Below are 27,683 nucleotides of genomic sequence, written 5' to 3' on the forward strand. Positions count from 1 at the left end.
TTAGTTTACTCCAGAGACAAGAAAGTGGCAAGAGAAAGATTCAAGCATATCAAGGAGCATGCTGTTCACTTAGTCAGCTTGCTTTTCCAAAGCGGATCCTTAGAGATAAATGTCCAGTCTTTCAAATCCCACACTCCCTATTCTTTCCTAAAGAAGATCGGATAATAAAAGGGGAGGTATCCAATACGGTAGGCTCAACATCATGATTTGCATATCATTTGTCCATCAATTTTCCAGAACAGACAACAGCCTACTAAATGTGTACTGCCTACAAAACAATTTCAATCGTGTTAAGGCAGCACCAAAGAGTAAGTAATTGTGACTTGAATTAGAACAAAGGTAATTAAATGTTATTAAATGAATAATTCATTAAATCAAGATTTTAATTCATTCTAACAAAGCCTAGAAGTGCAATCTAGTTTCAAAAATTCATAATATAAAGGCGCATCTCCTTGGAGAATTTCTAAGGATCTACCAAATTAAAGTGTAACTGTTTAAACAAAGTGCTGGTTACAGACAAGATTGCCTGTAAAACAAGAGTACATTATACTTTTACTAATTCAACTAAAATCAAGCTGAGATTGAGCCTAAATATTTCACAATGATGTTAATGAGGAAGTGCTTGAGCACCTGGGTACTTCCACACATGGAGACTGCAGTTGACAACAGAAGCTGGAAATCTGAATACATCTACTTTGTTCTCTGGTCCAGAGGAGTGGCCAAACAGTTTGCATTGTAGTATATCCACGAAAAAAAAAATTGCAGTTTTTTTGAATGAGGTCCCAAAATGCAATTCTTCTCTTTCCAGCTCCACATTCATATTAGTAAGTTTTCAAATGTTACCTTTTCCACCGCAGCCTCCCAAAAGGTTTTAAAAGGAATGATCTTAACTTCTGACTGCTACTGGTATCATCTGCCTCAGACAACCATTCTTCTGCAAGGGGTCCTCAAAAGATGCATTAGGCCCCTTTTGCATATCCTGTGGTTTATCACCACTAAGAGACATTCTAACCACTGCCCCTTGACATTCAACAATATTACCATCACTAAACTCCCACTGTCAACATCTTTGGGGTTACCATTGACCAAAAACTCAACTGGACTCACTACATAAACAAAGTGGCTCCAAGAGCAGGTCAGAAACTAGGGGTACTATGGTGACTAACTCACCTGACAACCCAAAGTCTACCCACCATCTACAAGACACAAGTCAGGGGTGCAATGGAATACTCCCCACTTGCCTGGATGGGTGCAGCTCCAATAACACAAGAAGCTTGAAACCATCCAGAACAAAGCAACCCACTTGACTGGCACATCTACGAACATTCAAACCCTCCAATACCAGCATTCAGTAGTAGTGTGTACTATCCACAAGATGCACTGCAGAAATTCAAAGATCCTTAGACAGCACCTTTCAAATACATGACCACTTCATCTAGAAAGGTCAATGGCAGCAGATACTTGGGAAAACCACTACCTGCAAGTTCCCCTCCAAGCCACTCACCATCCTGACATGGAAATATACCACCATTCCTTCAGTCATTGGGTCAAAATTCTGGAATTCCCTCCCTACCAGCATTGTGGGTCAACCCACAGCAAGTGGACTGCAGTGATTCAAGGAGGCATTTCACCATCACCTTCTCTTTGGCAAATAGGGATGGGCTATCAATACAAGCCAGCCAGTGATGCCCAAGTCCCACAAATGAATAATAAAAAAAGTTAAGGGCACCATGTCTATTTCTTAGCCTTTACAAGTTGGGAACAAACTGATAGCCATATTGGTAACAAGTATACACTACTGTACTGAAATCTTGACAGGACATTTAATACCAAAAAGCAGATCCTATGATTCCAAATTGCTAGGTCTATTTTTTGATGATAATAAAACTTTGTAAATCTGACTGAGGCAATTGGAATGCTCTTGCTGAAATGCATTGCAAGTCTCAATGCAGTTAAGTTAAACAAGTGCTCATAAGTCTGTCTATTTTGAGTATAGGCACTTGCTTCATAAAAATGAACAATTAACGTACACCACCACAATGAGCAAGCTATTTCAAGTTATACTGCAATTAACACTTTGCTCTTTTGTCAGAAAGCAAAACCCACACTTTACTGTGATAACACATTCACATAATTTAAACTTAAGTTAATTAAAACATTGCTACATGAAGAAACACTAGTTCTTCCAACTACAGTTTGCCAATTTAGTTTGGCTATTTTTCCTCAAAAGACTTAGAATTGCCCAGGTATATATTTGTACTTTGATATACACATTGACCTGTAGAAGACATGGTGGAGAATATTTCAGCCGATTACAGCCTCGCAAGAAATGGAAGAGGTAAAAAGGCCTCATGCCTCAACTTCCCCCATCTGAAGGTTAGAGTTCATGAGGACAGATGTTAATGGTGGACATTATAGTGGGGATGCAGATGCAAAGAAAATGCTTCCAATACTCTGGGCTATTTTTAGTAGTACACATGAGGGGAACTATGCTGAAATGTGTTGCTCTTGCCGACAATTTGAAAAAGTGTATTTTTGTAGTGCTCACATTTCTGAAGAATGTGAAATGGAAGTGCCTCAATACAATAAATTACTTTGGTAAGAAACTGTTACACAAGTTAATGAGGCAGCCAATTTACAGATAGCTAATATCTCAAAAACACCAATTCGATGCACTGCAGTCAACAATGGATGGTTGAAAATTGGCAAAGGCAGGACTGAAATCTTTAACTAGTCCTGAAGGACAGCATCTTGGATAAATGGAGCACTTCCTTAATGTTGCACAATTGTGTTACCCTGATTTCCTGTCCTTCCAGTTCTGAATAAGTACTTGAACCATCAAGCTTCAAACTAAGCAATGTAGCCACAGAACATAATGAAACAGTATGTGGAGACTTCTGTAGATTCAACAAGATTTTAAACAGAAGCACTGTTTTGCCAGTTCAGATAAAAAGTAGAAGACCCCAAAGAACCATTTGCAGTTATAAGAATTCAGAATCCCACCAACATCCGACTAATCTGCAATCATTTTCAGCCAGAAGTACCAAGTGGATGATCCTCCTAGTCTCCTTGCGAACTCCCCTGTATCACCAAGCCACAGTTGAACCAATTTGATTAAGTTAATGTGATAATCAAGAGACAGGTGGTGCTGGAGAAACTCAGCAGGTCTAGCACCATCTGTGGAGATAGAAAGAAGAATTACCTGTTTTTCTAAGTAAAAATCACTGGACTCAATGTTAACCGATTTTCTCTTCATAGTTGCTGCCAGACCTGCTGAACCTTTTCAGCAATTTGTTTACATTTTAGATCTCCAACATCTGACATTTTGCCTTTATTTGATGGCTGGAAGTACTAGATCCTGCAACAGCCATGAGTCCAACAATACCCCAGCAGTGTCACAGTAGTTAGCACTGCTGCCTTACAGTGCCAGGGACCTGGGTTCAATTCCAGCCTGGGGCAACTATGTTTAGAGTTTGCATCTTCTCCCCACATCTGTGGGAGTTTCCACCAGATGCTCCGGCTTCCTCCCAGTCAAAGATGTGCAGGTTAGGTAGACTGGCTATGCCAAGTTGCCCGGTAGTGTGCAAGCTAGGTTTTATATAGTAAATGAAGTTACAGGCATAAGGTGGGATGCTTTTTGGAGGTACAGTGCAGACTTCAGGAGCAAAATGGCCTCAGAATTCTATAAATAGTATTGAAGACATTTGCTCCAGAATTAACACATCAATGACACCAAAATGCAAAGAATTAAATGGGCAAAAGAAAATCCTTGTCAAAATCAACAAGACAAAACTAACCAGTCTGTTTGAGAGATTCAGGTGTGTGTAAAATGCCTGCCATTTTGCCAATTTTACACTTCAAACTTTCTAATTGTAAACTGTTTTGGAACATCTCCATATTGTAACAAAAAGCATTCTGGTTCTGATATGACTGGACCATAACAATGACTGTTTTGTTACGAACTTTCACAAAATGTTGCCATGAGTTACAATGCACCTCATGGTACTAGATTACTCCTTTCTCCAGTCTGAATACCTGCAATGAGTAAAATGTAGAGAAGCAAACTTTCACTGAGAATTCTGGGGTGCAGAATGGACTTAATTAGCACAATGTAAGGATCACTATCCTATCAAGCCCTGGTGTGAAAGCAATAATTCAGCAACTACATGAGTTTATAAACTCTAAACAGCAGGCAGAAAAGACTTTTGCATTCAAACTGTGCAAAGCATTCATGAAGGTACTTTCCATAATAATTGAGTTAGCTTCACCACATCATATTTTTACCATGCAACACAAAGGCAGGCAGTGCCAGTCAGGCTGTAGGAACGGCTACAAGAATAATGACAAATGGTTCTGAACATTGCAGACAACTAGGAAATTTAACTGGCCTGACTGCATCTGAGGAGAGAAAGCAGAAGTAACATTTTGGGTCCAGTGTACCTTCTTCAGAATGGTTCCAAAGGAGGGTCACTGGATCCAAAACATTAACTCTGGTTTCGCTCCACAGATGCTGCCAGACAGGCTTGCTTTTTCCCAGCAATTTTTGGGTTTTTTTTTATTCCAGCATCTGTAGTTCTTTGGTGGTGTTTTGGAAATCTAGTTCCCTGATATTGTTTTCTATACTTCATGAAATGTGCTACATAATAATTTTTAAACATTTATAAATAGACTTTGTAGCATGGTCAAAAAACTTCATGTTCTGGTTAATCCCCGTCTATACAAACCAAACAAATAATTTGCAACATGTACACATTTCAATCAAGTTCTTTAATGGTCAAAAAAAAAGTGCCATTTGACAGTATCAAATCTGCATTTGCAGTGATGTTACAATTAACTATAAAGATGGTCCCAGAAACACTAAGTAAGCAGAATCTGACTGGCACAAACAATACATGAGACAAGCAATAAATTTAATGCTGTCAAACTTAAATGCATGTTTTTTCCTTTGAGAAATATGAAGCCCTTTAGGTTTTTTTGCATTTACTGTATATGGGCATTTCATAACTGCACCCCTCCAAATATTGAAACAGATCTCACATCAAATTCCTTCTTTATACATTTGCAGTCACTCATTTTAAGAAGAGCTAGACAACTGTGCATAGTCAGATTCCCAAAGCAGCAAATAAAATGAATAAACTTGAATTAAATTGACTGGTGTGGATGACTGACGCATCAAACCATTCAAATAGTTCGAATGGACTGTGCTCTTCCAACTGAAGAGTCTTCATCTGAAGCACAAATACCATCAACAATGCAGCACTCTCTCAATACTGCAATGAACAGCCAGCCTAATTACTGTACATCTGGAGGGGAATTTGCATGTACAATCTGGGTCTGGATGCAGCAGCACTACCAACTCAGCCTCAAATCAAAACACAGTTTCAAGGCATAGAGTCACTATAATTAAAATAAATCTACTATGTATTCAATCCCCATTGTAAGTAAAAAAAGGTTACCCATAAAATAAAAATTATCCTAAAGACAACACTGAGGTACAAACTGCATACTTTTAAGACAAAGCTGAAATTTCACCCAGGACTTACTCAATATTTTGATATCCACACCATTCAAAACTTGGCCTTTACATTTACAGCATGACCTACCAACCTTTGCAAATAGTCATGTCAGTCATATTTAGTTTACCATTCATGATTTATTATCACTGAATAATTAGGTCGTTTCGTTTCACACAATAATTCCATAGTAAGGTATGAAATGGAATTATGAGCAAGCATGATAGCCCAGTGTATCCAGCTTGGCATTTCACACGCTTCTGGAGTCCTTTAGTTACCATTTTCCTACTAACCCTGTAACTATGCAGACAGCACGTCAGCGCAAAGCAGACGCTGCTCCCTGCTGCTTACTAAGGCTAATCTTAAAAAAATAGATTTGGAATAATTAAGGAAAAAAAAATCAAACTACCAAGTAACAAGAGGATTGGTAGTGATTCACTTGTTGGTGCGATTTTAGGATGATAATTTGTATAAGTATTCGTCCCTGAAACAGTCTGGCAGCAGCTCAGAAGATATACTTTAATAGGTGGAAATTTCTTTGTTATTTTCCCCCCATTCTGTGGATATGGCTGCACTTCGAAGTGCCTGTCGTTTCTGCCGGCACCACTGACTGCTACAACATTCACAGTCACACCCATCGGAACACTGCATCGAGTTGGGGGGGGTGGGAACTCTCGCAAATGACACGAAGCACAAGAGGAAAGTGCTAAAACAAGTCGTTTTCCAGCGCTCCCAGAGAGCCGGGCTCTGCTTCCCACCAGAGCCAGTGTGGCTGCACTGCCCCAGCCTGGGGAATGATGTGGCTGCGCTACCTCACCCAGCAAACAGCGGGTGACAAAAACAAAAACAAGGCAGATTGTTGCAAAGGGGTCGACTGTTTGAGCTGTTAAGTTACCTGAAGTCTTTGTAACTGAGCGCTAGACCCGTGCCTGCTCCATCCTGGTTACACAAAAAAAATACACACAACTCCTCCTGCTCACGATCGGTCACAGCCGTAAAGCGATCGCCTGGGCGAGGGGCAGAGGGAACCAGCTCCAGCCCGGAATGGGGTTTTACAGGGATTGGGGAGGGGAAAAGAGAAAGAGGATATACACAGCGCTGGGCTGAGGTTGGACCAGGTAGCTGCCACAGCGATGGGGAATGTGCGCTTTCAGCCCGTACCTGTGGCGTCAGGAGCTCGGCAGGTTTGCAGCCCGGGCGATGTTTGCAGCATCGGGAACAGCACGTTGTGATCAGCGATCAAACCACTCGCCTTTCGCGCTGACAGCTCCAGTAACGTGTGGAGGGTGGAGGGCGGGGGGGGTTGAACCGTAAAGCTGAACGCGAGCTCACGGCCAGACTGCGCGAATCCTTTACCCCCCACACACACACACACAGTGTGCACGTACTGAAACCACTCGCCTGCTTCCTACCCTGCCCAATGAGATCGCGGCGCCTCCAGTTTTAATCCCACAATTCTTTCTCAGCAATGCAACAAATTCCTTACTGCAGGAGCGAGAGAGAGAGAAATGCTGCAATTGCCATTGACTTCCGCCACGTGATGAAACGCTGCAAAGTTAATGTTTTGTAACCTCGCTGAAGAATCCCCAGAAACATGAGGGGTTCTGGAATTACATATTACCTATCCAGCAGCTGACGTGACCGCTTGGGGGGAAAGCGAGCAGACACAAAGACCTCTTTTCATGCATAATGCAAACATTCCAAATAGGCTATTTTATGATCTTAAATGGTCCTTAATCACATGCTACTGATTATCCACGATACTGTGCAGTGAAGTGATATCTGATGACTGGCTTGAGATGTGGGCCAACTCAGAGAGAGATATGGTCATATTAAGACAAATTATTGCTGAACATGATGTACGGTGTGAAGTTTTTGCATCATAGCCACTAAAATATAGTTACAGTATAAAAATAACCAGAGGTGAAAAAAAGTCTTGTTCTGTTACACTTGGGTATTAACTTTATATGCACTGAAAAATAGGAAATGTAAAGTCTTCTTGCAGAGTGGACATTAAAATTAATATTTGAAATTTTTCGAAAAAAGGTTAAAGCAATATGTTTGCCTTCTCAGCTTGCCTTGTCCTACATCACATTGTATGGAAATTAAGTCACGTTTCACTGTCTTCTCTTAAACTCATTATTTTGACAAATCTTTAAACTGGAAATCATTGGCTCCTTTTGACACACCTTTCTCCTTTAACCTTTATGCTTTTAAAACACAAATGTGTTGTTAATCCATACTTTGTTTTATGTCTTCATAGGATGTTAGCGTATTTGCCCTTGAGAATGTGATGTTGGGTCAAGTTCCTGAACTGTTGCAGTCATACGCGATGTTCTAAATTTTTCACCTAATAATGGTGATGTAGTTCCAAGGCATTCTGATCTATGGCTTGGAGGAGAATCGTTGGGTGGGTGGTGGTGTTGCATGTGTTTGTCGACTTTGCTCTTCTTGGTGGTTGATATTGCTGGTTTAGTAGATGCTGCCAAAGGAGCCTTGGCAAGTTACCTCAGTGAATGTGGTTGTGAGTGGGGTGTGTGTGAATTTAGAAGGTAGGTAGGATTTTAATCTAGATTTACTCAGGTTCCTCTTTTAGTTGGTGAGGTCCAGTTCATTCACTTTAGTTCTATAATTTTGAAAAACGTTGCCAAGAGCTTTTTTCTGGTTATCTCTTCAAATTTATGGCCTCCAGTAATCTTTCAGTGAGACAAAATAGACAATAGACAATAGACAATAGATGCAGGAGTAGGCCATTCAGCCCTTCGAGCCTGCACCGCCATTCAATATGATCATGCCTGATCATTCCCAATCAGTATCCTGTTCCAGCCTTATCTCCATAACCCTTGACTCCACTATCTTTAAGAGCTCTATCCAATTCTTTCTTAAATGAATCCAGAGACTGGGCCTCCACTGCCCTCTGGGGCAGAGCATTCCACACAATGGTTAAGGGGACAATGTCACTGCAAATTTCTGACCTGCAATTTAAAATTCCTTGTGTAAACAAGCTACTTAGCTGGCCATCTCTAAAGTACTAGAACTCTTGTATTTAATACTTTTTATTCTGATCAAGAATACTGTGTGTGGATGTTCATTTTTAACAGCTCAAAAACTCAGTTGTGCTTTTGTTAGGATTAGACCTACTTTAAAAGCTACTGCCAATGTTGTGTATTAATAGTTGAAACTGTTACTTATCTACTGTATAAACTATCAATTTTCTAAAACAGTGATAGTGCCCCTGTAAATCTTGAAGACTCATTTGGCATTCCCTCTCTCTCCAAAGAAACATTTCAGAAATTCTACTGTAAGAAATTTTCTGTGGATGTTCAAGGTCCAAATTTTCAGTTGACCTGCAGCTTTTCTTCGGGTTCAAGATGGGAGAAAATAAACTCTTGATTAAGGATGTTATTATTTAGAGAACAGTCTAAAGTCTGGATAGGAGGAAACCACATCTATAATTAATTAATTAATGTACTTTTCATTAAGATCTTTTCTGTGGTAGTTCAACTATAATTATGATCCACCATCTGGTTCGCTGTAACTTCCCATATGCCCCTGGGTTATATGTGTTCCTCAAGTGCTCCTCTTTCAGCGTTCCATCACCTGCCTGAACCTATGTATGCTCAGCAGATATGACCATTTCTATCAGAATAATAAATTGCACCAATTCTTCTGGGCTTCACCATTGCTCTGAGAATTCTCAGGGATAGTGGATTAATATCCAAATACTGAAACACTGATTCAGTGATGGGTCTTCAAAAGTTCAACTAAGTTTACATAGCAATATTTTGTTCTAATGGTGTCCCTAACGATATTGATGCCTTGTAAGTACCACAGAAAATAACAGATTATCAAGTCATTATCAAATTGCTGTTTGTGAGTACTTGACCTATGCAAATTGGCTGCCACATTTTCTACAGCAATGACTACCCTGCATTGGCTGTAAAGCACTTTATAAAATCCAGTGGTCTTGAAAGATATGTAAACCTGGCTATGCTCTATGAGTGAACCTAATTCACATTCAATACCCATGCGAAGAGAATCTTTTTGACTTGCTAAATAACATAAGCTGTTTGTGACTTTCATCAGAACCTTGAAAGTTTGAATCCGAAATGTAAATGCTGTTTCTCTCTTCAAAGATGCTGCTAGACCTGCTGTGTATTTCCAGCAATTTCTGTTTGCATTTCAAAGTTGTAGGCATTTGGCTGAGCTACAGAACCTGTTCAGTGAAATGAAGGTGATTGAATATATTTTATAGTTTAGTTATCAGTACTGAACTACAATATTGCTTCTAACCTCACCTACCCATCCTGTATACAATCATATCTTTGATCTCCAATTACCGGTAATGTACATATTAAAAATGCTGGTCACATATTTTCCACTGTAAATGATTTCCTTTTGCTTTGTAGAGTAAAATGGAATGCCACACTATGCAAAGACAAAATTAATCCTTTTTTTTATTAGATTAGATTCCCCACAGTGTGGAAACAGGCTCTTTAGCCCAACCAGTCCACACCGACCCTCCAAAGGGTAACCCATCCAGACCCATTCCCCTCTAACTAATGCACCTAACACTATGGGCAATTTAGCATGGCCAATTCACCTGACCTGCACATCTTTGTGACTGTGAGAGGAAACCAGAGCACCCGGGGGAAACCCACACAGACACTTTTCCTTCCAATCCTCCCACTTCCTCCAAACCAAAGGAGTAGCCATGGGCACCCACATGGGCCCCAGCTATGCCTGCCTCTTTGTCGGATATGTGGAACAGCCCATCTTCCGCAGCTACACTGGCACCACCCCCAGCTTTACCTCCGCTACATCGATGATTGTATTGGCGCTACCTCGTGCTCCCACGAGGAGGTTGAACAGTTCATCCACTTTACTAACACCTTCCACCCCGACCTCAAATTTACCTGGACCATCTCAAACTCCTCCCACCCCTTCCTAGACTTCTCCATTTCTATCTCGGGCGACCGACTCAACACAGACATTTATTACAAACCAACCGACTCCCACAGCTACCTAGACTACATCTCCTCCCACCCTGCCCCCTGTAAAAACGCCATCCCATATTCCCAATTTCTTCGCCTCCGCCGCATCTGCTCCCAGGAGGACCAGTTCCAAAACCGTACAACCCAGATGGCCTCCTTCTTCAAAGACTGCAATTTCTCCTCCGACGTGGTCGATAATGCTCTCCACCGCATCTCCTCCACTTCCCGCACCTCCACCCTTGAACCCCGCCCCTCCAATCACCACCAGGACAGAACCCCACTGGTCCTCACCTTCCACCCCACCAACCTCCAGATATATTGGATTATCCTCCATCATTTCCGCCACCTCCAAACAGACCCCACCACCAGGGATATATTTCCCTCCCCTCCCCTATCAGCGTTCCAGAGAGACCACTTCCTTCGCAACTCCCTCGTCAGGTCCACACCCTCCACCAACCCTACCTCCACTCCCGGCACCTTCCCCTGCAACCGCAAGAAGTGCAAAACTTGCGCCCACACCTCCCCCCAAGGCCCCAATGGATCCTTCCATATCTGTCGCAAACTCAACTGCACCTCCACACACATCATTTACTGTATCCGCTGCACCTGATGTGGTCTCCTCTACATTGGGGAGACAGGCCGCCTACTTGGGGAACGTTTCAGGGAACACCTATGGGACACCTGCACCAACCAACCCAACCGCCCTGTGGCTGAACACTTTACCTCCCCCTCCCACTCTGCCAAGGACATGCAGGTCCTTGGCCTCCTCCATTGCCAGACCCTGGCTACACGACGCCTGGAGGAAGAGCACCTCATCTTCCTCCTAGGAACCCTCCAACCACAAGGGATGAATGTAAATTTCTCCAGCTTCCTCATTTCCCCTCCCCCCACCTTATCTCAGTCCCAACCCCCCGATTCAGCACCGTCCTCTTGACCTGCAATCTTCTTCCCGACCTCTCCGTCCCCACCCACTCCGGCCTATCACCCTCACCTCCTTCCACCTATCGTGGTCCCAGCACCCCTCCCCCAAATTTCCTCCCCCCTACCTTTTATCTCAGCCAGCTTGGGACACCAGCCTCATTCCTGAAGAAGGGCTTATGCCCGAAACATCGATTCTTCTGCTCCTCAGATGCTGCCTGGCCTGCTGTGTTTTTCCAGCACTACATGTTTCAACTCTGGTCTCCAGCCCTCACTTTCTCCCACTGGGAGAATGTGCAAACTCCACACAGACAGTCGTCCAAGATTGGAATCGAACCTGGGACCCTGGAGCTGTGAGGCAACAGTGCTAACCACTGAGGCACCATGCTGCCCTGTATTTTAGCGAGCCATTTTTCCTTATCAGAATTACTAAATGAAAGCACTAGTGCTAGCCTTCCAATCTTTATAAGCAATTCAAAACTTAATCCTTCCACAGTTCAATTCAGAGAATCATTATAAATCCTGGTCCACCAAAGAGCATCCCATCCCAACCCTGTAACTCTGCACTTATCATGGTTACTTCTGGCCTGCAAATCTTTGGATTGCAGGAGGAAACCCATGAGGATGCAGGGAGAATTTGTAAATTATACAGACAGTCACCCAAGGCTGGAATTTGTATCCAGCTCCCTGGAGCTTTGAGGCAGCAGTGCTAACCTCTGTGCCACCCATGATTTTGTATCCATCACACCTAATATCAGTTTAGTTCTGTTCCTATTCTTTGCCTTGCATTGTGGTGGACCTTTTAGAAATGTGAAGAAGTTCAGACTTCAACATGTTCTAATATTGGTGCTACTCAACTGCAATAGTGCCAACTTGCCGTCTCTACATATTCACAATTTCAAGTCCATTAATAAAGTATTTCAGAGGCTTAGACCAATCAGTAATCACACTTTAAAAATTGGCATGTAAAAGAAATAAGAAAAGTTCCAAAGAGATTATTCCATCACATTTAACTCTGGAATTGAAAGGAATCAACATTTCTTACATATTTTTAGTCTGGGGATTATGTTTCATGTGACAGATTTAACTTTAATTTCATGTGAAAATCAAAATATGATTGTTGAGTACTTCTATAAAACATCCAAGAACAGCTGAAGACTTTATAGCTAGATAGCTTGGGCTTGCCTCAAGTACTCGCTCCTTCCCTTACAGATCAATAGAATATTACAACATGCTTACAAAGTCTAAGAATATTTTGTGTGTGTATTGTAAGCGGTGAGTCTGTGGTACTCTCATCAAACTCAAAAAGTTGCAGATTCAAACACCACTCCAGACAACTATCACGTTCACTCTGTTTTTATCATGTTTGCAATGTTTTATCTGTGCTCTTTATCATCAACAGATCCTAAACAGATAAAAAGAGAATTTAAACTGCATTTGAGAGTATCAGGATAAATGTACCATAAGCTGTGAACAATTTTTATTTCTTTTTTATTTCTTCTTTCGCCTGCAAGAATTTAGTCTTGAAAAGTGCAATCTCAGTGAAATGTAAAATTATAGGCCTCTTTAAGACATTTTTCCTATTTAAAAACAGTTTCCAGTTCCCTGAAAATAATTGAGCTCCATTTTGCAGTCTGAAGCTAAACATTATGTACTTTTTAACCTTTCCTAAAAACTAAGAAGCTTTTAATTTAAATGAAATTCAGACAGCTGAGTCACAGGCTGTTCCAGTGAGAATGGCCGGCACAGACTGGCACAACAACATTCGTATGGCTTTTCATTAAAACACTAACTAATTTACCCTCCGAGGCTTTGAAAAAATTAAAATGATGCAGCAGCTGAGTCCGTCCCCAAAGAATCTGACTTGATGCCATCTGGTTGAGATCCATCCCTGAATAAAATTCTCTTCAGGCTGAGCTCTATTCTCCTTGTCCCAGCCAGCCAATGCACTAAAGATGTCAGTACTGATAATGGCAGTGTAGGCTCAACTTGATTGCATCAACAGTTATTTTTAAACTAGAAAAAGAAAAGACATGAAAGACAGAAAATTCATGCTAAGTTTGAAAAAAAAGTTTGTAATTTAAAGGAGTGTTATGTTATTAAAAAGTATACTGAAGTTGATTTTTTGATTCCTTTTTTAGATGAAGGACTAAATTATAAATGAGCATCCGCACAAGGCGAAGGAATAGGAATTTTACTTGCAAGATTGCTGCATTCTAAATAAAACCAAATAAATTTTAGACTTGACCCTTTTCTTACAAGAGTTACAAACATAGCACTCTGTTTACCATTCTCAACTTTGCCAGATTTTGCTGCAATGAATCTGAAGTGGACTACAGCCTGACATAAACTTGGCAGTATAAATACCGTGAAATGCAAATTCTGCAATATGCATTGCGAATTGTACCTTTTTAAGAAAACACTTAAATCAGGCCCAGAGTTTATGGCTGTTTATGCAAAACTGATCTGGACTAAACTGGATTGATGATCAAAGTAAGCAGACAAACCTTTTTTAAAGTTGGAGGGCCACATTACGAAGGGCACCTCAGAGAGACACTTGTATTCTGTCTGTGCTGTTCACATGCTTTGACATGTTCACCGCCCTAATGTCCAGCAGCAAATGGTAAAATGTGATATGTTTCAGGATTTTTTTGATCATTTCTCTGCAGAAATTGTTTGGAATTTGGGGTGTGGTCTTCCACCACATGTAAAACTGTGTCCTCATTAGCATCTATCATTAAATAGAATAGTCCAGATGTGGCAATATTAGTCCGGGAAATGCTGGAAAATTATCTTAGTAATAATCAAACTTCTTGAGATTAAATCATTTGCCTGATTGTGATACTGTTAGCAATGATTGTTCACTCCAACTAATCAATCAAAAATCATACTAAAGTCTTTTTGCACCTTTGGCAATGATCATCACTGACCGATACACTCATAGATTGCTGTTTCATATTCCTTTATGCATATTATTACATTCATCTGCATTAAAATCAATATTCCATTGCTTATCATGTCCACTTAATTAGTCCACAATCCTTAGAGTGTGATCAATCTCCCATATATTTAGCATTTGACTGCAGGATTTTATGAGCAGATGATTGTTTACAATTACGAAACAGAATGCAGTACTATAGTCACCTTACCTTGAAAAGATCTATTCTCCTATTTCCTTCTTTATCATTGCCTCCTCTTTTTCTGTAAAACAGCAAGTTTCAAAGCAATTCGTGAGATTGCAATTAATTCCATAGGCATTAACCATTTTTTCAAATATCTTCTACAAATCTGTGGAAATTATGTCCATTGACTGGTCAACTTCTTCATGAGTTGTGTTGCTCCTTCAAGCACTGTAGTAGATTCTAAATCCATGCTGGTTTTTCCATCTGGCCAAGGTGCCCTCAAGGCATTGATTTCTTTGAGATTTTGCAATAACAGATGCTTTACTGAACTCAACGTATGTCATAGATTCTTGGGCCAAAATGGATGGATCTGGAATATTTTCAGTCCTCTCTGTGAAAGATTATCCGCTATTTTTGACAAATGAAATGTACATTTCCATTACTGGGCACAGTAGCTCAGCAGTTAGTACTGCTGCCTGTCAATACCAAGGACCCAGGTTCAATTCCATTTGTGGGTAACTGCCTGTGTGGAGTTTGCACATACTTCCCATGTCTATGTGGTGTGCTTCAGTCTTCTCCGACAGTCCAAAGATATGCAGATGGGGTGGATTGATCATGCTAAATTGCCCATAGTGTCCAGGAATATACAGGTTAGGTGGATTAGCAATGAGGAATGCAGGGTTACTGTGGTGGGTCAGAGTGGGATGTTCTTCGGAGGATCAATGTAGACTTCTTGGACTGAATGAACTGCTTCCACACAAAGGATTCTATGATTGGAAGGGTACTTCCTGCACCACTGCGGACACAAGGCTTTGTGAACCTGAAAGCAAAGTACACTCTTACTGCTCTTCCAAGATCAGTCACAGGGAGTAATTTGGATGTGCATAAAAAGATTTTATATTCCAATCAATGCTCAGCCTTCAAATACTTTTATTTAGACTTTGGTTTGGTTTTGACTTCTTTACTCAGACACTAGAATAGGATAGGAATAATGGATAACATCTTTTCCCTGAGGTGGGGGAGTCCAGAACTAGAGGGCATAGATTTAGGGTGAGAGGGGAAAGATATGAAAGGGAAGTTCCCCATGAGAGACTGGTTAGCAACATTAGATCTCATGGAATACAGGGAGAACTAGCCACTTGGATACAGAATTGGCGCAAAGGTAGATGACAGAAGGTGGTGGTGGAGGGTTGTTTTTCAGACTGGAGACCTGTGACCAGTGGAGTGCCACAAAGATCGGTGCTGGGTCCTCTACTTTTTGTCATTTATACAAATGATTTGGATATGAACATAGGAGGTATAGTTAGAAAGTTTACAGATGACACCAAAATTAGAGGTGTAGTAGACAACGAAGAAGGTTACCTCAGATTATAATGGGATCTTGATCAGATGAGCCAATGGGCTGAGGAGGAGCAGATGGAGTTTAATTTAGATAAATGTGAGGTGCTGCATTTTGGGAAAGCAAATCTTTGGTGGACTTATACACTTAATGTTATGGTCCTGGGGAGTGTTGCTGAACAAAGAGACCTTGGAGTGCAGGTTCATAGCTCCTTGAAAGTGGAGTCACAGGTAGATAGGATAGTGAAGAAGGCGTTTGGTATGCTTTCCTTTATTGGTCAGAGTATTGAGTACAGGAGTTGGGAGATCATGTTGCAGCTGTACAGGACATTGGTTAGGCCACTGTTGGAATACTGCGTGCAATTCTGGTCTCCTTCCTATCGGAAAGATGTTATGCAACTTGAAAGGGTTCAGAAAAGATCTACAAGGATATTGCCAGAGGTGGAGGATTTGAGCTGTAGGGAGAGGCTGAACAGGGTGGGGCTGTTTTCCCTGGAGCATCAAAGGCTGAGAGGTGACCTTATGGAGGTTTATAAAATCATGAGGGGCATAAATAGACAAGGTCTTTTCCCTGGAATGGGGAAATCCAGAACTAGAGTGCATAGGTTTAGGGTGAGGGGGAAAAGATATAAAAGGGTCCTAAGGGGAATCTTTTTCACACAGAGGTGGTGTGTTCATGGAATGAGCTGCCAGGGGAAGTGGTGATGGCTAATACAATTGCAACATTTAAAAGGCACCTGGATGAGTATATGAATAGGAAGGGTTTAGAGGGACATGGGCTCAGTGCTGGCAAGTGGGACTAGATTAGGTTTGGATATCTGGTCGACATGGACAAGTTGGACCGAAGGGTCTGTTTCCGTGCTGTACATCTCTATGACTATCTTCATGATCTGACTATGTTTGTCCATTGTCTGTTGTCTAAAAGAAACCTTATTCCTTTCAATATCGCTTAAAATAAATTTGAAAACTTCTCATTTTTTATTTGTTGTTTATCTGTCCAGATTCCATTTCCATTTTTTACTTTGTTCTATCCTTCTTCATTTATTGTCTTACCGAGCCAAATTCTTATTTTTGGTCTTAACGTTTATTACAATATTGCAACAAAAACTAACTAATGATTAATGAAATTATTATTCCCTCATTTCCAAATTAACAGTCCATCAATTCTGGTAGCTTGCTAATTGTCAAATTTCATATAGCATCTGCTGTGCCACTCTGCGACCAACCACGCATTGATTATTACTAGAAAACTGTTTGCAATTTTATCTCTGCTTTAGTGACACTGGTTACAATTGATAGCTGAAAAATAAAGATTTTCTGTGATTCTCATTTTCTTGTACCCTATGGTGTCTTATGAGGTACAGGTCGTTCTGCTACAATGCACAATTCATTAACACGAATTTGCTACAACGCGATTGACGAACTGGGGACACTGTTTCTAAAGCATGAACATTTAAAGCGTGTATTAGTTTAAATGGTGCTGGTATTAACATGATTTTCTTATAACATGGGATTGAACTACTGCATTATATTAAAACTGACTATATTGTTATATCAGAACTATTAATCTGAGACCAATAGATGTAGATTGCAATGAAAACCGTTTTGGACAGAGTAATATTTATACTGTGGTATAAGAAGTCAAAGCAAGACGAGATCATATGTCCCATCAAGGCTGCTCCATCATTCAGAACATTTGTGGCTGATCTGATCTAGGCCTCAGCTCCAATTTCCTGAAAACACTCCCCAGTTCTTGACTCCTGTATTTCCAGAATATGTCTGTTTCATACTTGCATGTATTTGATTACTCAACCTCCACTTCTCTGTGGGGTAGAGAATTTCAAACATACATGATCTCCTAATGATTCCCTAGATGACCACATACAAGAAGTGCTCTCAGCTGCAGAAGCTGGAGCTCGGGTTGTCGGGGCTTGAGCAGCGGTTGGAGACTATGAATAGCACATCCATGAGGCTGAGAGTTATGTGGATCACATGTTTAGAGAGGTGGTCACACTGCAGCTCAAGAGACTAGAAGAGAGAGGGAATGGTTGACTGTCAGAAGGAACAGGCAGGTAGTGCAGGAGTCCATTGGGGTCTTGCTCACTAACCTGATATTCCATTTCAGAAGCTGATGTGGGTGCTGTTACCTCAGAGGAGTACAGTCAGAGCCAAGTTTCTGGCACCACAAGCAGCTTGACTGTTTATGGGGGTGAGGAAAAAGAAGGAAGAACAATAATCATAGGGGATTCTGCAGTTAGGGGAGCAAGGGGGCATAGCTTTAAATTAAGGGGGGGTAGATATAGGACTGATGTTAGGGGTAGGTTCTTCACTCAGCGAGTTGTAAGTTCATGGAATGCCCTACCAGTAGCAGTGGTGGACTCTCCCTCTTTATGGATATTTAAGCGGGCATTGGATAGGTATATGGAGGATAGTGGGTTAGTGTAGGTTAGGTGGGCATTGATCGGCGCAACATCGAGGGCCGAAGGGCCTGTACTGCACTGTATTCTTCTATGTAGACAAGCATTTCGACAGCCAAATATGTGACTCCAAATGACTGCAGGGCATCCTGACCGGGGAGGGTGATGACTTGGATGTTGTCATCCATATTGGTCCAAATGATATGGGCAAAGTGAGGAATGAGGTCTTGCATTAAGAATTCAGGAAGCGAAGCAGTAGATTTAAAAAACAGGACCCCAATGATCTTAATCTCTGGATTGCTTTTGGTGCTACACGCTTGTGAGTTTAGAAATAGGAAAATAAGACAGATGAATGTGTAGCTCAAGAGTTGCTCCAGTCAAGAGAGTTTTAGATTCCTGGATCACTAGAACCATAAGGTTAAAAATCACACAACACCAGGTTACAGTCCAACAGGTTTATTTGGAGTTCGGTACCCATGAGGATGACATCAACCGGGACCTTGGGTTCATGTCACACTACAGGTGACTCCACTGTACCATACAATCTCTCTCACACACAGACCCTCTCTCATACATGAGCACCCTCACATACGCCCACAAATGCACCCTGTCACAGGCTAATACCCCATCACACTCACACACATTACATTACCAAGCTTGCGCACACACACTGTCACATGCACATACACTCACATGTACACACTCACTCTGTTTCTCTCTCCTGCATGCACACACATACATAAGTTTATGGGGTGAATTTATATTTGCGTATACATTCTATTTTGCTCAAAAAATGCATAACCTACAAGTAGTCAATCCATGTGATATCTTGTAAATTTCACTTTAGAAATTGAACCTGTCTGACTCAAGATTGGGATACAGAGAGACTTTAAACTCACACCTTTAAAGCATTATCTGAACTGAGATGGCACCTTTTGTTATAAAACCTGAAGTTATCTTGAGAATGTGACTTAAAGGAAGTTCTTGGATTTATATATTAAAGAACTGAAACTAGTTAACCCATTCTAAAAGATGAAAGACTTAACAGAGTTTGTTCAATATATCCTTTCAGCTGCATGACACTGTAATCGTTTGCTGTAAATTCTGTGTCTTATGTCCTGCTTCACAACTACCTGATGAAAAAACAGAGCTTTGAAAGCTAGTGCCTCCAAATAATTCTGTTAGTCAATAACCTAGTGTTGTGCGATTTTGAACTTAGTCCACCCCAGTCCAATACTGGTCCTCTAACTCATGTATAACGGTACCCTCTCTACCATAAAATTCTGTAGACCCTCCCTGTTTCAATTATATTTTGCCTTTCTTTCCACCAATGTGATCAATATCACATTTTCATATATTATATTCTGTCTGCTAAATTTTTATCGACTTGCTTAACTTGCCTGGAACTCTCTGCAGATATTGTGTCCCACTTACAAGTTTTTTTCATTTTTATCTTTGTATCATCAGCAAATTTGGTTCCAGTACACATTGTCCATTCATTCATTTTAATAGTTGGGACCCATGGTACTCTACTAGTTACAATTTGCCAACCTGAAAAATACCCAGTTTTCTTGATTATGTTTTCTATTAGTAAGCTAATCCTCTATTCATACTAATATATTATCAATATATTATAAACTCTAAACACACTACACTTACTGATACTCCTTTACCCAGCAAATCATTAAACCCTCAAATAACTCTAATAAATTTGTCACAGTTTTCCTTTCATTAAACTGTTTGACTCTGCTTAATTGTATTGCAATTTCCTAAATGTACTGCTATTACTTCCTTAATGGATTCCGGCATTTTCCCAATAGCAGATGTTGGACTGACTGCCCTATAGTTTTCTGCTTTTCATCTCCATCTTTTCTTGTGTGTTACTTACCTTTTTTTTCTACGTTGGTAGTTTTTGCAAGTTTAAGCAAACTCCCATGAAATGAAAAATATCGCTTTTATTTATGAAGCGATTAAGCAGCTCCCATCCATTTAAGGAATGGCATTGCATTGGGCCTTTTTTGTGCAACAGCTTGGGGGAACCCTCACCCAGTTGAAGTGATTACACTTGCAAAAGGTACAATGGAATTACGTTGTTCAACTGCCTTCCAACCCATATTGTGTGAAGTACTGCCCATTTATTTTGTATTAATATTGCAATTATAACATTATTCCAGCAAGCAGCTCTCTGTCTCCCTATTATACCTTTCTTGCTGTATTACTAATGACTAACAAATTGCTTTTGCTATCTCCTTTCTTCTGTTCTGTCCACCCGTTCCACACCTTTTATGTGATACTCTAACATCAGCAATACTCATACACCTAACTTAAATAGCTCCATCTCTTGGCCAACTTGCACTAGCAGTTCTATTTCTGTAATAGTAATAGCATGAGTATTTTCACTCTTAAATCAGTAAATAAGATTGGCAAGTTAGAGATGCAGATTCCTGACCCAAAGAAAAGCAGGTCTGGGTGGTAAATATACCTGGCTACAAGGTACTGAGAAAAGATGGCACGGGAAGGAAATGAGGAGCAGTGGCAGAATTGATTAAGGATTGAGAAAGAGAAGGTTCCAGAATGTTCCAGGACAGAATTGATTTAGCGAGAGCTAAGGAACAAAAAAGGTGCAATTACATTGCACAGTGTAGACTCTGGACCTCCTACTAGTCAGAAGGATATAGAAGAACATGTTTGCAGGAAATTTACAGAGAGATGCCCAACATTACACAATAGCTATAATGGGACAGTAAGTTTAAGGGGTAGAGAGAGAGAGAGGGAGTGGCAAGCATTCTGTGAGTGTGTTCATGTAAATTTCCGACAATAGTATGTATCCGGTTGAACAAGGAAGTACGCACTCGTGGACCTGGTCCTTGGAATTAAGGTGGTCCAAGTAGAAAAAGTTACATTGGAGGAACATTTAGAAGACAGTGATCACTTGTATCATAAGATTTAGGATGATGAAGGACAATGTCATTCCCAACTAAGAAAATCAGATTGCTAAACAACCTACGTCCAGGGGGCATTGAAGTCATATTCATTGGGAACTGAGTTGAATAGATTGGAACAAATTATTGTTGGGAAAAGTTGTAAGCAATGGGCTACCTTCAAAGACCAAGACAGAAGCTGTGGGGTCATGGTAGGCAATAATGTAGCGCTTTTGGCAAGATATAGTGAGAGATCTCACTTGACTTTGAGGTAAAAAAACTCCAAAAAACATAATGCATCTTGGACCTAGCCAAAAATTGCAAGCTTCAGCAATATATCTTTGTTGAGAGGTATGGACATATCTCCTTATTTGTCTGCCACTGCTTCTCTACTGTTTTATCTTTTCACCTATTTTCCTTCCAGTTTAGCCAAGAGTGCCTTCTTTCAATATAGCCTATAATTAAATTTAGACATACATTTCTCACCCCCAATCTGAATATGGATTTCTGTCTTGTTATGATCATTCTCACCAAGAGAATCCCCAATATGAAGAAACAAATCCTGCCTCATTACAAATTGCTAGGTCTAAAATAGCCATGTCCTTGATAGGTTCCAGAATGTATTGTTCTAAGAAATTGAACACACTCTATGATCTCATCCTCCAGGCCACTTTTGCCAATTTGATTTGTCCGATCCAGATATAGATTAAAATCTTGCACAATTATTCCAGTACCATTCTGACAAGTGACTTTTATTTCTTTTTATTACTCTGCCAAAATTGCAACTACTGTTAGGGAATCTATAGCTGGTCACACTAGTGACTTTGGTCCTTGTATTATTGAACATCTTCTTCGGGCCAATGTTAATTTCCAAAAACCAAAACAAAACAGGAATTATTAAGTTGAATGACATGACAAAGAATAAAAGCAATTTCAGAAAGAACAAATCATTTTGTACATTTTTGAATGTCAAATTTAAAAGCCTTGGCTGTAATTTTCCACTTTTACTCTGACTCGCACAATAACTTGTACATTAAAAAATAAACATGGTTTACCCTTAGGGGCAGGAACAAACAGTTTTGATTGAAAAATTCATATCATGATGAAAACAAAAGTTATTTACTGAGCACAAACTGAAAATTATAAAAGAATTATTAAAGTTAATCTGTCAAGATAGGGGAAAAAGAGAGAGAGAGACCCACACTGCTAACTGACACAATAGTGTACCTGCACAGTTACTGCCTTTATTGTTTGAATTCATGTATCGCTGGACATCGGAGTCTGTCTGGGAAAATTAACAAACAGTGAAATTCATAACTGATCTTGGAGGAACCTGTTTGGGAGAGGTCACAGCACAGAGACAGATAAGTGAATGTTTAAAGTGTGGCCTTACAGAAAGCCCACAGTGGTGAGTAGAGTGGGTTCTTTCTTGATTATATGTTTTATTGAGATATGTCTCTTGATTAAACTTAAAATATAAGCCATAAGTATTAAGTTAGCTTGGAGTAGTGTTTTGTAGAGGAATAAGACAGTGCTATTTTCTGAATCTGTAGATTGGAAGAAGCAAAAAATGGCCTTTAGTAAATGATATGCTCTTCTTGTCAGATGTGGGAGATTAGGGAGCGTTTACGTGTTACTGAGGATTATATCTGCAATAAATGCCATTGGTTGTGAATCCTATCAGATCGCATGGATCAATTGCAGAGACAGTTAGTAACAATGAGGAACTTACAAGAGCAAGGGGATGTGATTGATGGTCGTTATAGTAAGGGAAAAAAGTGGCATATACAGTCACATGGATGGGTTAACTCCAGGAAAGGTAAGAGAGTTAGGCAGTTAGTGGAGGAGTCTTCTGTTGCTATCGCCATTTCAAACAAGTATGGTGTTTTGGAAAATGTAGGGGGTGATGGATTCTCAGGGGAATATAGCAAGAACAGCCAGGTTTCTGGTATTGCGACTGGCTCTAATACAATGAGGAGTATGTCGGGTTCCAAGAGATCAATTGTGTTAGGGGACTCTCTAATCCGAGGCACAGATGGAAGTTCCTGTGGCCAGCAGTGAAAAAGCAGAATGGTGTGTTGCTTCCCTGGTGCCAGGATCAAGGACGTCTCAGAGGGGGTGCAAAATGTTCTCACGGGGGAGAGGGCCCAGCAGGAGGTCATTGTACATATCGGAACCAATGACACGGGAAGGCAAAAAGATGAGAATCTGAAGGAAGAATATAGAGAGTTAGGCAGGAATTTAAAAAAGAGATCTTCGTGAGTAGTAATATCTGGATTACTGCCGATGCTGCGAGGCAGTGAGGGTAGGAATAGAAGGATAGAGCAGAAGAATGTATGCTGAGGAACTGGTGTATGGGAGAAAGATTCACATTTTTGGATAATTAGAATCTGGGGGAGAAGTGACCTAAACACGAAGGACGGATTGCACCTAAATTGGAAGGGGACTGATATATTGGCAGGGAGATTTGCTAGAGCTGCTTGGGAGGATTTAAACTAGAAAGGTTTTGGTGCTGATGGTGGTGGAGGAGGTGGGCGTGGGGGGGGGGCGGGGGGGGATGGGGATGGGGGTGGCGGAGGTGGAACCCAGGGTGATAGTGAGGAAAGAGATCAATCTGAGACTGGTACAGCTGAGAAAAAGAAGCAAGTCAAACAGTCAGGGCAGGCAGGGACAAAGCAGAGAACAAGGTAGGACTGCTAAATTAAACTGCATTTATTTCAATGCAAGGGGCCTAACAGGGAAGGCGGATGAACTCAGAGCATGGTTAGGAACATGGGAAACCTTCAGAAATGAGATGACAAGAGTCCAGACACAGTATATTCCTGTTGGGGTGAAAGGAAAGGCTGGTAGGTGTAGGGAATGCTAGAAGACTAAAGAAGTTGAGGGTTTGGTTAAGAAAAAGAAGGAAGTACATGTCAGGTTATCGACAAGATAGATCAAATGAATCCTTAGAAGAGTATAAAGGCAGTAGGCGTATACTTAAGAGGGAAATCAGAAGGGCAAAAGGGGACATGAGATAGCTTTGGCAAATAGAGTTAAGAATCCAAAAAGTTTTTACAAATACATTAAGGACAAAAGGGTAACTGGGGAGAGCATAGGGCCCCTCAAAGCTCAGCAAGATGACCTTTGTGTGGAGTCACAGGCTATGGGGGAGATATTAAATGTGTATTTTGCATCAATGTTTACTGTGGAAAAGAACATGGAAGATATAGAATGTAGGGAAATAGAATGGTGATATCTTGCAAAATTACAATATTATAGAGGAGGAAGTGATGGATGTCTTGAAAGGTATGAAAGTGGATAAATCCCCAAGACCTGATTAGATGTACCCTCGATCTCTGTGGGATGCTAGGGAAGTGATTGCTGAGCCCCTTGCTGACATATTTGACATATTTATATCCTTGATAGTCACAGCTGAGGTCCTGGAAGACTGGGGATTGGCTAACATCGTACCACTGTTCAAGAAAGGTGGTAAGGACAAACCAGGAACTATAGACTGGTGAACTTGACGTCGGTGGTAGGCAAGTTGTTGGAGGGAATCCTGAGGGACAGGATGTACATATATTTGGGAAGGCAAGGACTGATTAGGGATGTGGCTTTGTGCGTGGGAAATCATGTCTCACAAACTTGATTGAGTTTTTTGAAGAAGTAACAAAGAGGATTTATGAGGGCAGAGCAGTGGATGTGATCTATATGGACTTCAGTAAGGCATTCGACAAGGTTCGACAAGTGCGAGACTCGTTCGCAAGGTTAGATCTCCTGGACTACAGGGAGTACGAGCCATTTGTATACACAACTAGCTCAAAGGTAGAAGAAAGAGAGGGTGGTGATGGACTGTTGCTTTTCAGACTGGAGGCCTATTACCAGTGGAGTGCACAAGGATTCGTGCTTTGCCCACTACTTTTTGTCATTCATATAAATGATTTGGATGTGATCATGAGCGGTATAGTTAGTAAGCTTGCAGATGACATCAAAATTGGAGGTGTAGTGGACAGCGAAGAAGGTTACCTCAGGTTACAATGGGATTTTGAGCAGATGGCCAATGAGCTGAGAAGCAGCACATGGAATTTAACTTAGATAAATGTGAAGTACTGCATTTTGGGAAAGCAAATCTTAGCTGAACTTATACACTGAATCGTAAGTTCCTGAGGAGTATTGCTGAACAAAGAGACTTTGGATTGCAGGTTCATAGCTCCTTGAAATTGGAGTCGCAGGTAGATAAGATAGTGAAGAAGGCATCTGGTATGCTTTTCTTGATTGGTCAGAGTATTGAGTACAGGGGTTGGGAGGTCATATTGCGGCTGTAGAAGACATTGGTAAGGCCACGTTTGGAATATTGCATGCAATTCTGGTCTTCCTGTCAGAAAGATGTTGTGAAACTTGAAAGGGTTCAGAAAAGATTTACAAGGTTATTGCCAGGGTTGGAGGATTTGAGCTATAGGGAGAGGTTGAACACGCTGGGGTTGTTTTCCCTGAAGCATCAGAGGCTGAGGGGTGACCTAATAGAGGTTTATAAAATCATGAGGGGCATGGATAGGATAAATAGACAAAGTCTTTTCCCTGGTGTCAGGGAGTCCAGAACTAGAGGGCATAGGTTTAGGGTGAGAGGGGGAAGATATAAAAGAGGCCTGAGGGGCAACTTTTTCACGCAGAGGGTGGTATGTGTTTGGAATGAGCTGCCAGAGGAAGTGTGGAGGCTGGTACAATTGCAACATTTAAGAGGCATTTGGATGGGTATATGAATAGGAAGGGTTTAGAGGGATATGGGCCGGGTGCTGGCAGGTGGGACTAGATTGGGTTGGGATATCTGGTCAGCATGGACAGGTTGGACCGAAGGGTCTGTTTCTGTGCTGTACATCTCTATGACTCGAAGACCGTTGTATCTACCCTGCATCATTATCCATCCCCTTCTCTCTGACCAATTATCTCTTTTCATTACTTTTCAAGTACATGCATACTAGTGCTGTAGCTATTACAACATAACCTATACAGGACTGAGAAACCTTTGTCACTATATATCTCCACATTAACTCAAAAAAGATACCTAAGGTTCAGGTGATTTAGCATTGTTAGGAGGATTGGGATCATGGGTGGGGGTAGGAAGACAGGATCACGTGTACTGCATTTCTCGTTCATGCGGGCATAATCTGTTGGGAAGGTAAACACAATGACTGCAGATGCTGAAAACCAAATACTGGATTAATGGTGCTGGAAGAGCACAGCAGTTCAGGCAGCATCCAACGAGCAACGAAATCGACGTTTCGGGCAAAAGCCCTTCATCAGGAATAAAGGCAGTGAGCCTGAAGCGTGGAGAGATAAGCTAGAGGAGGGTGGGGGTGGGGAGAGAGTAGCATAGAGTACAATGGGTGAGTGGGGGAGGAGATGAAGGTGATAGTTCAAGGAGGAGAGGGTGGAGTGGATAGGTGGAAAAGGAGATAGGCAGGTCGGACAAGTCCGGACAAGTCAAGGAGACAGTGGTGAGCTGGAAGTTTGAAACTAGGATGAGGTGGGGGAAGGGGAAATGAGGAAGCTGTTGAAGTCCACATTGATGCCCTGGGGTTGAAGTGTTCCGAGGCGGAAGATGAGGCGTTCTTCCTCCAGGCGTCTGGTGGTGAGGGAGCGGCGGTGAAGGAGGCCCAGGACCTCCATGTCCTCGGCAGAGTGGGAGGGGGAGTTGAAATGTTGGGCCACGGGGTGGTTTGGTTGATTGGTGCGGGTGTCTCGGAGATGTTCCCTAAAGCGCTCTGCTAGGAGGCGCCCAGTCTCCCCAATGTAGAGGAGGCCACATCGGGAGCAACGGATACAATAAATGATATTAGTGGATGTGTAGGTAAAACTTTGATGGATGTGGAAGGCTCCTTTAGGGCCTTGGATAGAGGTGAGGGAGGAGGTGTGGGCACAGGTTTTACAGTTCCTGCGGTGGCAGGGGAAAGTGCCAGAATGGGAGGGTGGGTCGTAGGGGGGTGTGGACCTGACCAGGTAGTCACGGAGGGAACGGTCTTTGCGGAAGGTGGAAAGGGGTGGGGAGGGAAATATATCCCTGGTGGTGGGGTCTTTTTGGAGGTGGCGGAAATGTCGGCGGATGATTTGGTTTATGCAAAGGTTTGTAGGGTGGAAGGTGAGCACCAGGGGCGTTCTGTCCTTGTTACGGTTGGAGGGGTGGGGTCTGAGGGCGGAGGTGCGGGATGTGGACGAGATGCGTTGGAGGGCATCTTTAACCACGTGGGAAGGGAAATTGCGGTCTCTAAAGAAGGAGGCCATCTGTGTTCTATGGTGGAACGGGTCCTCCTGGGAGCAGATACGGTGGAGGCGGAGAAATTGGGAATACGGGATGGCATTTTTGCAAGAGATAGGGTGGGAAGAGGTGTAATCCAGGTAGCTATGGGAGTCGGTGGGTTTGTAAAAAATGTCAGTGTCAAGTCGGTCATCACTAATGGAGATGGAGAGGTCCAGGAAGGGG

The 27,683-nt window shown here is 41.6% G+C and overlaps 1 protein-coding gene across 6 annotated transcripts in view; it reads right to left on the minus strand.

Moving 5' to 3' along the window:
• The window catches only part of LOC140462946 (uncharacterized), a 346,737-nt gene that overhangs the window by 271,322 nt on the left and 47,732 nt on the right, over positions 1-27,683 (minus strand). For 2 of the 6 annotated variants that reach the window (XM_072556475.1, XM_072556476.1), the window contains exon 1: positions 6,675-6,989. The gene's annotated coding sequence lies outside the window, so the exon portion shown is untranslated. Of the gene's footprint in view, positions 1-6,408; positions 6,645-6,674; positions 6,993-14,574; positions 14,627-27,683 lie in introns of those variants that run through there. The other 4 variants (XM_072556473.1, XM_072556477.1, XM_072556471.1 and 1 more) reach the window with 4 other exon arrangements.

The sequence above is a fragment of the Chiloscyllium punctatum genome, chromosome 37 (genome assembly GCF_047496795.1).
Source record: "Chiloscyllium punctatum isolate Juve2018m chromosome 37, sChiPun1.3, whole genome shotgun sequence".
Taxonomy (NCBI): Eukaryota; Metazoa; Chordata; class Chondrichthyes; order Orectolobiformes; family Hemiscylliidae; genus Chiloscyllium; species Chiloscyllium punctatum.